A 10,924-nucleotide genomic window follows, 5' to 3' on the forward strand; every position below is an offset into this window, starting at 1 on the left:
CACCGTCCCGGAGAGGCAGCTCGGGCCAGCTTCCGCCTCATGCTGCGGCCCTGACTCAGCCTGCTTCTCTGGCCGGCACCCAAGGGTGCCACAGAGGCTGTGAGTCCAGGGCCACCTTGGAGGGACAGGGGTGGGCAAGGCAGGGTGAGGGGTGCGTCCTCTGGCTCCTGGGCGGGGCACCGGGCCAGAGCTCTCCCTGAGGAGATTTTCAGTCTAGGTCGACAGGAGGGGACACTGGGACGGTGGGGCAAAATCCCTGCCCTACTGTGATGGCTCCCAGGGTGACAGCTTCTCAGAACTCACGAACTCTTAAAACTGTAGGTGACAACCACCCGAGTAAAGCTGGAACTTTCTTCACGGTACTGGGACTGCAGCAGGCCCCTTACTGAGCTACATCCCCAGCCTTTTCTGTTTGCTCAGGCTGGGCTTGATTTGTGATCCTCCTGCCTCAGCCTCCCCAAGTGCTGGGATTACAGGCGAGCGCTCCACCACGCCCGGCTTAAAGCTGGATTTTAGAAGGCCACTGGACAGATGGAAAAACAGGAGTTCCTCAGGGCCCAGCCACACCCGTCCATCTGGGGACCCTGTGTCCCGCACTTAAGGGCACCTTGTCTCCCAAAGAGGGTTAAGCCTGCACTTTGCACGGAGGGCAGGCGAGAACTTCCCCTCCCCTGGACCAGACCTCCTCGCCCTGGCCCCTGGCCCGGCCTCTGGGACACCAGCACACCTGGCAAGATAGCAGCGCCCCCTGCCGGCGGCCGGCATGGCCAGCGCCCGAACGCTGAGGCTTAGCGTCTGCTGCCACCTTGTGGTCGTGTGCGAAAGCGCAGCCAGGCGTCCAGGCAAAGGGGGCGTGGCCCGGACGCTTTCAACGAGACCGCGGCACAGGCGACCTTGGCAGGATGCGACGACGCCTCCACGCTAGTGTCCATTAGCAAAACTGCACGTTGTCTCTGATAGTCGCTGTGGATGCATTTTCAGTACCAGGTATTGAACTCAGGACCTTCACACTGAGCTCCATCCCCAGCTCTTCTTGTTCCCTTTTCTGAGACAGGGTCTCACCAAGTCCCTAAGTTGCCCAGGTTCGGCTCAAACTTGCGATCCTTCTGTCTCAGCCTCCCAGAGTGCTGGGGTTACAGGCGTGGATCACCTTGCCCTACTAATAAAGCTGAATTATATTTTGGAGGGGCAATTTAATTTTTTTAGCTTTTATTGGTGACGATAGCACATTAATTTTAAATTCTTCATAAGGAGCTGGCGCACCCACGTAACACATCTGAACCCCCTTCCCCTCCCCACCCTCCGTCTCTGGGTCCCCTTCCTGCTTGAGAAAGATCTCTCTCCCTGTCTCCTGTTATCTGTCACTTTGTCATTTATTCTGTGGGTTTCTCACATAGAGAAACCACGCCACACTGAAGCCTGCGGGCCTGGTTCGTTTTGCTGAGCACTACGGTCTGAGAGTGCGTCCTACAGGGCGCCCCAGCTCGCCCGTCTTCGTGGCAGAGTAGCAGTCCACGGTGTGCAGGCGCATTTTTATGCATTCACCCGTTTCATGGACACGACGCTGCTTCCAAAGTTAACTACTGTGCTGCGATCCTGGCTGTGCTGGTCTCTGCATAACAACGTGTCTTCGGCTCTTTGGGGAAGATCTAAAACTGAATTTTTGGGGGGCATTTGACACAGGGTCTCACTATGTAGTTGAGACTGACCTGGGACTCACTCTGTAATCCAGGCTGGTCTTGAACTCACAGCGATCCTCCTGCCTCAGCCTCCCGAGTGCTGGGATGACAGGCGTGCGCCACCACGCCCGCCCGTCTCTAAAACTGAATTTTAGAAGAGACCACGGGACAGAAGGAAGAACAGGAGTTTCCCTGGGAGCGGGGACGCAGGGCAGGGTCCTAGGTGTGGCCCTGCGGGCAGGTGTGCAGCAGAGAGCAGAGGCCGGGGTCCTGACCTGACGCCTGGCACAGAGTGTAGAGCTAGGCCACCCCGTGTCTCGCAAGGCCCCCACAGTCGACCTCCCGCGGGCCAGACCTCCTCTCCCTGGCCCCAGCCTGGCACCTGGGACACCTGCACGTCTGGTTGAACACCTGGCGGGACGACAGCGCCCCCTGCCGGCAGCCGGGACGGCCGGCGCCGGAGCGCTAACGCTTAGCGTCTGCTGCCACCTTGTGGTCGAATGCGGAAGCACATCCAGGTTTCCCGTGAAGGGCGTAGCGGGGCGGGGGCGGGGCCGGGGTTCCTCTCTCCGCCCACATTTTATTTTCAGACAAGTCCCAGGCCTCCTATGATTTACCGATGAACTCATGCAGCTAGGACGTCACATGCAATAGTCACACTGCGATAATTATTAATCATTCCTGCATGTAATCAAACATCTGATCAAGGTTTAAATTTACACTGCCCTGCTGAGCAACAGCTTTGAGTTTCGTTTCTATTCGGGATCCACAGTAAGCCCACCCAGCAGTTCTGCACACCCCGAGCCTCTGGGTCTGTCTTCTGTTTGGTTACTTGGTTAGCTTGGTCTTTTTGAGTTAGAATCTGGCTGTGTAGCCCAGGCTGACCTGGAACTCCCAGCGATCCTCCTGCCTCAGCCTCCTGAATGCTGGGATTGCCGTTATGCACCACCACGCCCGACTCCACGATTAAAAGCTGATCACAGTGCAACTGATAAGGAAGTTTCGTTTAGAGGCTTTTGTTTCCCCCAGTACCGCGAGTCAAACTCGCACAGTTACAGAGCTGCTGAGCTACATCCCCATGCTTTTTTTGTTTTTTGGAGACGGGGTCTCACCATGTAGTTCAGGCTGCCCTGAACTCACTACAGCCCAGACTGACCTTGAACTTGAAGCAATCCTCCTGCCTCAGCCTCAGTGCTGGGATCACCGGTGTGGGGCACCACACCCAGCAGCTGAAGCACTTTAAGAAAATAATTAGAGCCGGGCATGGTGACGCACGCCTGTAATCCCAGCACTCAGGAGGCTGAGGCAGGAGGATCCGCTGTGAGTTCCAGGTCAGCCTGTGCTACACAGTGAGTTCCAGAGCAGTCTCAACTACACAGTGAGACCCTGTCTCCAAAAAAGCAAACAAACAAGAAAAAGACTTAATTTAGCCAGGCATGGTGGTGAACACCTGTAGAGGCCAGCCTGGGCTACATAAGGAGACCTTCTCTCAAAAAGAAGAAAAGCGGGGGCCGGGGATTTAGCTCAGTCGTATCGCCCCCTGACTTGCAAGCACAAGGACCCAAATTCTATCCCCAGTACCAAAAAATAAATAAAAAGACTGGTCCAAAAAAAAAAAAAAGAAAAGACTTAATTTAGAATTTAATTTATGGATGCTCTCAAAAATACAAAAGGTTTAAAACACCAATAGGCATGATGAGCCACACCTGTAATCCCAGCTACGCAGGAGGCTGAGTCAAGAGGATACCAAATTCCAGGCTAGTCTGGGCAATTTAGCAAAGACTGTCTCAAAAAATAAAAAGACCAGTGGACACAGTTCAGTGAAAAGCACCCCAAAGACAAACCCCAAATCCACAATTAAATAAGATTACAAGTCACCACAAAACAATCAAAGTGAAAAAGATTTTAACAGCAGACACAAAATGTTACACACTGGTCCTTGCAGCTACATAGTCTTTTGGCTGTGCTGGGGACTGAGCCCAGGGCTCCCACACGCACCCTACTACCTATCAAGCTAAGGCCCAACACATCTGCTCTTTTTTTTTTTTTTTTTTTTTTTTTTTTTTTTTTTTTTTTTTTTACCAGGGATCAAATTTAGGACCTTGAGCTTGGGAGGCAGGCAGTGGCACCACTGAGCTAAATCCGTGGCCCCTCTGTTCTTTTAACACTGGAGAAAATGCACTTTCCTTAAATAATCATGAACTAATAAAAGACAACATGAAATATACCATTTTCCCTCCCCCAGACTCTCTGATTTTAGTTAAATTGCTGCTTTTATAATTTTTTTAAAAAGACAATATGAAGCAGGAGAAATTGTTCTGATAAAACACAAAATCTTAAACCAGGCGTGGTGGTGCACGCCTGTAATCCCAGCACTCAGGAGGCTGAGGCAGGAGGATCGCTGGGAGTTCGAGACCAGCCTGGGCTACATAGTGAGTTCCAGGTCAGTCTCACTACATAGTGAGATCCTGTCTCAAAAAAAAAAAAAACAAAAAAAACACAAAATCTTAGCTAGTCTTGGTGGCGCATGCCTGTCGTCCCAGAAACAGAGGCTGAGGCAGGAGGATCACACAAGTTTGAGCACAGCCTGCAGGACCTTGCCTCAAAGTAAAATAATAAACCAGGCTTGGGATGGCGCTCAATGTGAAGTCCCTGGGTTCGATCCTCTCAGCACCACTCTCTGCAGTACCGGAGATCGAACTCAGGACCTCGTGCTTGTGTGGCTGGCGCAGCACCGCTGAGCTAATCCCCGGCCTCTAGTTTTCTTTAATGAGAAGATGCATGGGCTTCAATTCATGTCCACAGTTAATGCTTAGTCATTGACCTCCACTGGCAACAAGCTGGACAATGAACAGTTATCATCATTTAATCTAACTTGGTAAAGATCTAAGATTTCAAGTTAAAAATTATAGACGTAGGGCCGGGGATTTAGCTCAGTGGTTCTGACACCTGCCTCACAAAAGCAAGGTCCTGAGTTCAATCACCGACACAAAAAAAAAAAAAAAAAAACAATTTTTAGATGTAACATTACACTAGCTGCCATCTCAAGATCCCTTTTTTTTTTTTTCTTTTTTCTTGGAAGAGTTTAATTTTCCTCACTTTTTTTGTTTTGTTTTGTCATTTGTTTTCAGGGGTTTTCCGGGGAGGCAGGAGTTGAACCTGGGTCTCACTAGAGCTGGGCCAGCCTCCAACTCAGCAGTCTTCCTGCCTCAGAGTTTTCTTGTTGGCAAATTTTGAAAAAGGAATCACAGGGGAGGGCAGGGGGATGGGGAAAAAAGCAAAAAAGAACCAAGCCAGGCATGGTGGCGCACGCCTGTAATCCCAGCACTCGGGAGGCTGAGGCAGGAGGATCGCTGTGAGTTCGAGACCAGCATGGGCTACATAGTGAGTTCCAGGTCAGTCTCAACTACATAGTGAGACCCTGTCTCAAAAAACAAAAACAAAAACAAAAAATGAGAACCAAGACACATTATGTAAAGGTACCTAACATAAATGTAACTGTATTGTTTGCTTTTTTGTTTGTTTGCAGTTTTGTTTTGTTTTGTTTTTTTTGAGACAGGGTCTCACTATGTAGTGAGACTGACCTGGAACTCATTATGTAGCCCAGGCTGGTCTCGAACTCACAGCGATCCTCCTGCCTCAGCCTCCCTAGCGCTGGAATTACAGGAGTGCGCCACCACGCCCAGCTTTGTTTGCTTTAAATGTACCAACAAATTTAACAGGGAAAAAAAAGAATGTTCAATTTTGTAATATAATTCTGTTAATTATAGACATATCTTTGTCCTTAAATATGTACCCATGCATAAAATAAGGAATTTAATTTATTAATAAGAAAAGAAAGAAAAAGGAATCAGAGGAGGTGAGGCAGACGCAGAGGCACAGGCCTGCGATCCCAGCACTCGGGAGGCTGAGGCAGGAGCATCACCGCCAGGCTGAGGCCAGCTTGGGCTGCACTTCGAGATCATGAGTCAAAAACAAACCAACAAAAAGACCCCACGGAAACAGAAATAAGCCAAACAGCAGGCCTGGTGACTCATTTAACAGGTGATTTCATTTTTGTCATCGTTCTTATTTTTCTACTTTTCAAATGCATATGCAATAAGGACTGTAATACTGAAGCGAAGTTTGACAGTACTGAGAAACAAAAACAGACAAAGTGCAGTATGTCTGTGCCTCCTCTCCCACCTGGCACAGATCCCCTAATACAATAACACCAGTGTGATCCAGGAGGGGGCGCATGCCTGCGACCTCAACACTCCTGAGGCTGAGGCAGGAGGATCCAGTGTGAGCCCACCCGGGTGTGGTGATGCACACCTGTAATCCCAGCACGGGGTAGGCTGAAGCAGGAGGAGCAAAGCGAGTTCAAGGCCAGCCTGAACTACATAAGAGACCTTGTCTCAAAAAACAAGTTTGAACCCAGCCTGGGCAACTTAGCAACCTTGATTTAAGACTTGGTCTCAAAGTTTTTAAAAACTTGTCTTTAGTGGGCCGGGGATGTAGCTCAATGCAAAGGCCCTAGCTTTGATACCCTGATATTGTACTTAATTAACTAATTAATTAAAAGATCCCTGGAACCTGACCAGAACACCCCCCAGACCTTACCACCCCTTCCGTGGGTCTCCTTGAGTTCAGCCCTGCCGTTATAAAGCAGGAATCGAGGAACCCTTCTTCCCTGAGCTCCGCCGCGGGAGCCGAGCTGCAGCTGGCAGAGGCGCCTGGGTCCCTGCAGCCGGCGTCCTCGGGGGGGATAGCTTGCTGCCCGGTTCGGTAACACAGGCTGTGCCCCACGTCCTTGTGCTTTCGAACACAGAGCCACCTGGTCCAGGAGCGAGGCTTCTCTTCTCCCTCCCTTTCTTTTTCTTTTCTTTTCTTTTTTTTTTTTTTTTTTTTTTTTTTTTTTTTTTTTTTTTTTTTTTTTTTTTTTTTTTTTTTTTTTTTTTTATAGTGCTGGGGATTGAACCCAAGGCCTTTGTACTGAGCTCCACCCCCAGCACTTTTTCTTTAATTTTGAGACGGGTGAGGTCCCTGGGCTGGGCCGGAAGTCTTGGCGCTCCCTCCTCCGCCTCCCAGAGGAGTAGAGGAAGGGGCATTTATTCCTCTGCTCCAGCAGGAGGCAGAAAGCTGTAGGGTGGAGGGGAGAGAAACCCCACAAACCTAAGAATGGGATGGTGGTGTTTCAGGGCTCGAGGGCGGGCAAGGTCCCTCTTCCTGTCCTCCTCTGGCCCGTGGGGTGCACTGGTGCTGCTCCCCTCTCTGGATCACCTTCGATCTCCGCCTCAGGGTGTGCCATGGCTTTATCTAGATGCCCACCAAAGGCTGGAGCTCTCACAGGTGGGAGTTTCGGTGTGCAGGGAAGGCATCTGCAGCCACAGGGCCAACACCTCCCAGAATGCACAGTTAGAGGTTAAAAGGCTGGCTGGGTGTGGGTACACGCCTGTGATCCCAGCACTCAGGAGGCTGAGGCAGGAGGATCTCCAAGAGTTTGAGACCAGCCTGGACTACAAAGTGAGACTCTGTCTCAAAAAATGAAAACAAAAACAAAAAAGCCACAGAAGCTTCAGTTCAGGGTTGTCTTACTGAGACTTTCTCATGGTGAAGGGTCTCAGTTAAGGGCAGGCCCTCTGGGCCTTCTTGCAGTATGAAGTGGACATGGATTCTGAGTAATCTCTCAGCTTTGCACCACACACCATGGTCGTGAGCTGTGACATTTTGCGGGGGTGCCTGAATCACGGGTATCTGTTAATTCCTTGTTGCTGGGACAAAATACCTGACACCCACATGTTCGAGGAGAGAATTTGGCCCACGGTCTGCAGAGCAGGGAGCCTCCCTTTCCTTTTTCATGACACCCAAACTACAAGGCTATTGGTTGGTGCCACCCACCCCCAGGTGGGGCCTCCTCCTCAGCAACCCGTCACCCACAGCTACGCCAAACCAGTGGACCGATCCAGTGACCGCACACCCGCGAGCCCGGGCAGCTCCGGGGGCAGCGAGACCGAAGCCATCACGGAGGGTGCGATGTCACTGCTGGAGGAGTCCACCGCCGGGGGACAGCCGGGAGTGACGCCGGCAGGTGAAGCCGCGGGAGAGGTGGGTCGCTGTGGGGTCCACACCCTCCTCCTCCTCCATCCCAGCTGACTCGGTCTGAAACTCTACAGACCGTGAGCTGCAATGAGGTCCTCCTCCAAGTCGTCGTCGGGCCCTGTGTCTCAGCGAAAGGAAAGGAACTAAGACGGGGTGTGTGATCCACTAAGACGAAGGCAGTCGCGGGTCCCTCTGGTGACTTCCACGCGTTCGTCCCGCACACGGCTGCCGGGGGCTGCAGGGAGAATAATTCAGGGTAAGGCAGTCGTGTTCTGTCCGCACAGCTCTGCACACAGTGAGGCTAACTCTTCTCCCTGCTCTGACTTCCCGCTGACCACGCAGGCGTAGGGTTTCTGGGCCACTGACAGCGACCCTGACTCCTCCCATCCCCTGCCCGCAGGCCTCAGCCCAGAAGACACCAAGGAGCAGCCCGGGCTGCTGAGATGGGCTTCGGCGCAGGGGACAGAGTGAATGCTCACGGGCTTGCAGTTTCGCTGTCAAAAGCAAAAGCAACTTTGGAGCCCGTTCGCCTCCAAAGGAAACACAATTGAAGCTCTTCAAGGGTCACAAGCTCGGGGCCCAGAGGTCACCTGCCCTTGGTCCCCACGGGGTCCCCGTCTGTCCGCATCTCGACCAGGCGTCTGCAGCCCACGCACAGGATCTGGGCCTCGCTGTGGGCCTGCGGTTGGGGTTGGCAGAGGGAGGGAGAGGAGGAAGGCGGGACAGAGCACACCCATCGCCCCTGCACACGACCACACGCACGCCGGGGCCCTGCCTCTGCCCCGAGGCCCGCTGTCCCTCCCCACCTGGGCGGCTCTGTGGCCCGCTGACAGCGCCACGCGCCAACAGCATCCGGCCAGGACGACCTGAGCCATCGTTAGCTGAAACAGGTGAATCAAAGGTCGGGAACATTTGGCTCCGGCCCAGAGGCTGCAACAGTCCCCCCCGCACCTCCCCAGGGCAGTGTGGCCTCCCAGGCCCTTCCGGGGCGCCTGACCTGCACCCTGCTCTCAAATGCTGGCTCCCATCAAGAAAGCAAAGCCCAAGTCCCCCGAGCCACCTACTCTGGGGCCATGGGGGGGGGGGAAGAGGGCCACGGCATCCTGGGCCCCAGCGGCCAGCGCCCTTCCTCAGGACCCCAGGGACAACCCAGGGTCCCAGACCTGGCAGCCACTCAAAACCTGCCAGTTTCGCAAAGTGAAAAATTGCACATCATGCAGGGTCCCCTGGGAAAAAGCCCTATCGGTGGCAGCAGGGACCGGAGCCGGTTTGGAGGCGCAGCGTCGCCACTGCCGCCTGCCTGGGGAGGGAGCAGCCCGCCGAGGCCAGAACCCTGTGACACAGGACTCAGCTGTGTCCTTGCCCAGCGCCCTGAAGACCCGGCTGGCAGAGGGGACGGGAGCCAGGAGTCTGGGCTGGGTGAGCGAGAGAGGGCTGGGGACAGTCACACCTGCGGCGAGGGCTCTCCCGACTGAGCCGCGCCGGCAGTCACTGCGCAGGACAGTTTTAGCTAGTCGTCCTGGCTCCGTCTGCCCCACAGCTGTTTGCTTCATTGCATCCTTGCCCTTCTCTACCTTCTACCTCAAGACCCAGACTCAAAAAATAAAAATACAACTAAGGAGAAAAATATAGAGATATATATTACTAAAAGGTCAATTCTCAGTACTGCAACAAAAAAAAAGTGAAAAAAACAGGTGAAATTAATTTAAATATATTTTAGTTACAATATAAGAGAAACATTATTTCAATAAGTAATGAATATAAAAAATTCAGGGTTTTGTTTTGTTTTGTTGTTTTTTTGTTTTTGTTTTTTGAGACAGGGTCTCACTCTGTAGTTGAGACTGACCTGGAACTCACTGCGTAGCCCAGGCTGGTCTCAAACTCACAGCGATCCTCTTGCCTCAGCCTCCCGAGTGCTGGGATTACAGGCGTGCGCCACCACGCCCGATTTTCAGGGGATTTTTTGAGACAGGGTCTCACTGTGCAGTTCAAACTGACCTCGAACTAGGTAGTTGAGGCTGGCCTCGAACCCACAGTGATCCTCCCATCTCAGCCTCCCGAGTGCTGGGATCACAGGCGTGCGCCTCCACACCCAGATTAACACTGAGATATTTCACAACTGTTTTTTAGTGCTCAGTCTTCAAATCCCTGTTGAAGCCGGGCGTAGTGGCGCATGCCTGTGATCCCGGCAAGCACTCGGGAGGCTGAGGCTGGAAGATGGTAAATTCAGGTTCAGCCAAAGGGATTTAGCTAGACCCTGGGTCAAAATTTTAAAAATTAAAAGGAGCTGGGCGTGGTGGTGCACGTCTGTAATCTCAGCACTTGGGAGCCTGAGGCAAGAGGATCGCTGTGAGTTCAAGACTAGCCTGGGCTACTTAGTGAGCTCCAGGTCAGTCTAAACTGCCTAGTGAGACCCTGTCTCAAAAAAACCAAAAAAATAAATAAATAAATAATAAAAAATAAAAAGGGCTGGAGATGTAGCTCAGTGTGAAGGTCATGGGTTTAAGCCCAGGGATTGCTTTTTTGTTTGTTTGATTGTTTGTTTGTTTGAGACAGCGTCTCACTAGGTAGTTGAGACTGACCTGGAACTCACTATGTAGCCCAGGCTGGTCGCCAACACACCCGGTTAGTGAGACTGCTTTTTAACAATGTAGATGATAGCATGCGCAAGGTCCCGAGTTCGATCCCGGTACCCAATAAATAGAAAACAATAATAAAAAACAAAATAAAAAATAACAAAGATGATAATCTAAGCAGTAGGTTAAGGTTTTGAATACTTGATGTTGATTCAGTAAAGCGCTGCCATAAATCCTGGGGACCGAGTGGGCGAGCAGGCGGGCGCGACACAGCGGGGTTACGGCTCAGCACCTAACGAGCCAAAGAGAGCCGGCCCGGCCCACGAAAGCCCCCATCCAGCAGCTAGAGCAACTACCCAGGAAGGGCGACCAGGCCAAAGCGCACAGTGCGCAGGCGCGCTCGGAACCTCCCCCGTCTCTTCTGTAGCCCAGTCACGGTCCACCCCACTGCGCAGGCGCCAGGACGCACCCAGCCTGCCCTCCCCCTCCCGCCTCTTCGAGTCTAGAGAACGCCCTCCCGCAGTAATGCCTCTGCGCATGCGTTGAGCTGCATCCCTTGTTCGCGGACCAATTGGAAGCGGCGGCGTC

Source organism: Fukomys damarensis, unplaced genomic scaffold, assembly GCF_012274545.1.
Source record: "Fukomys damarensis isolate Sample0158 unplaced genomic scaffold, DMR_v1.0_HiC HiC_scaffold_13, whole genome shotgun sequence".
NCBI classification, from domain to species: domain Eukaryota; kingdom Metazoa; phylum Chordata; class Mammalia; order Rodentia; family Bathyergidae; genus Fukomys; species Fukomys damarensis.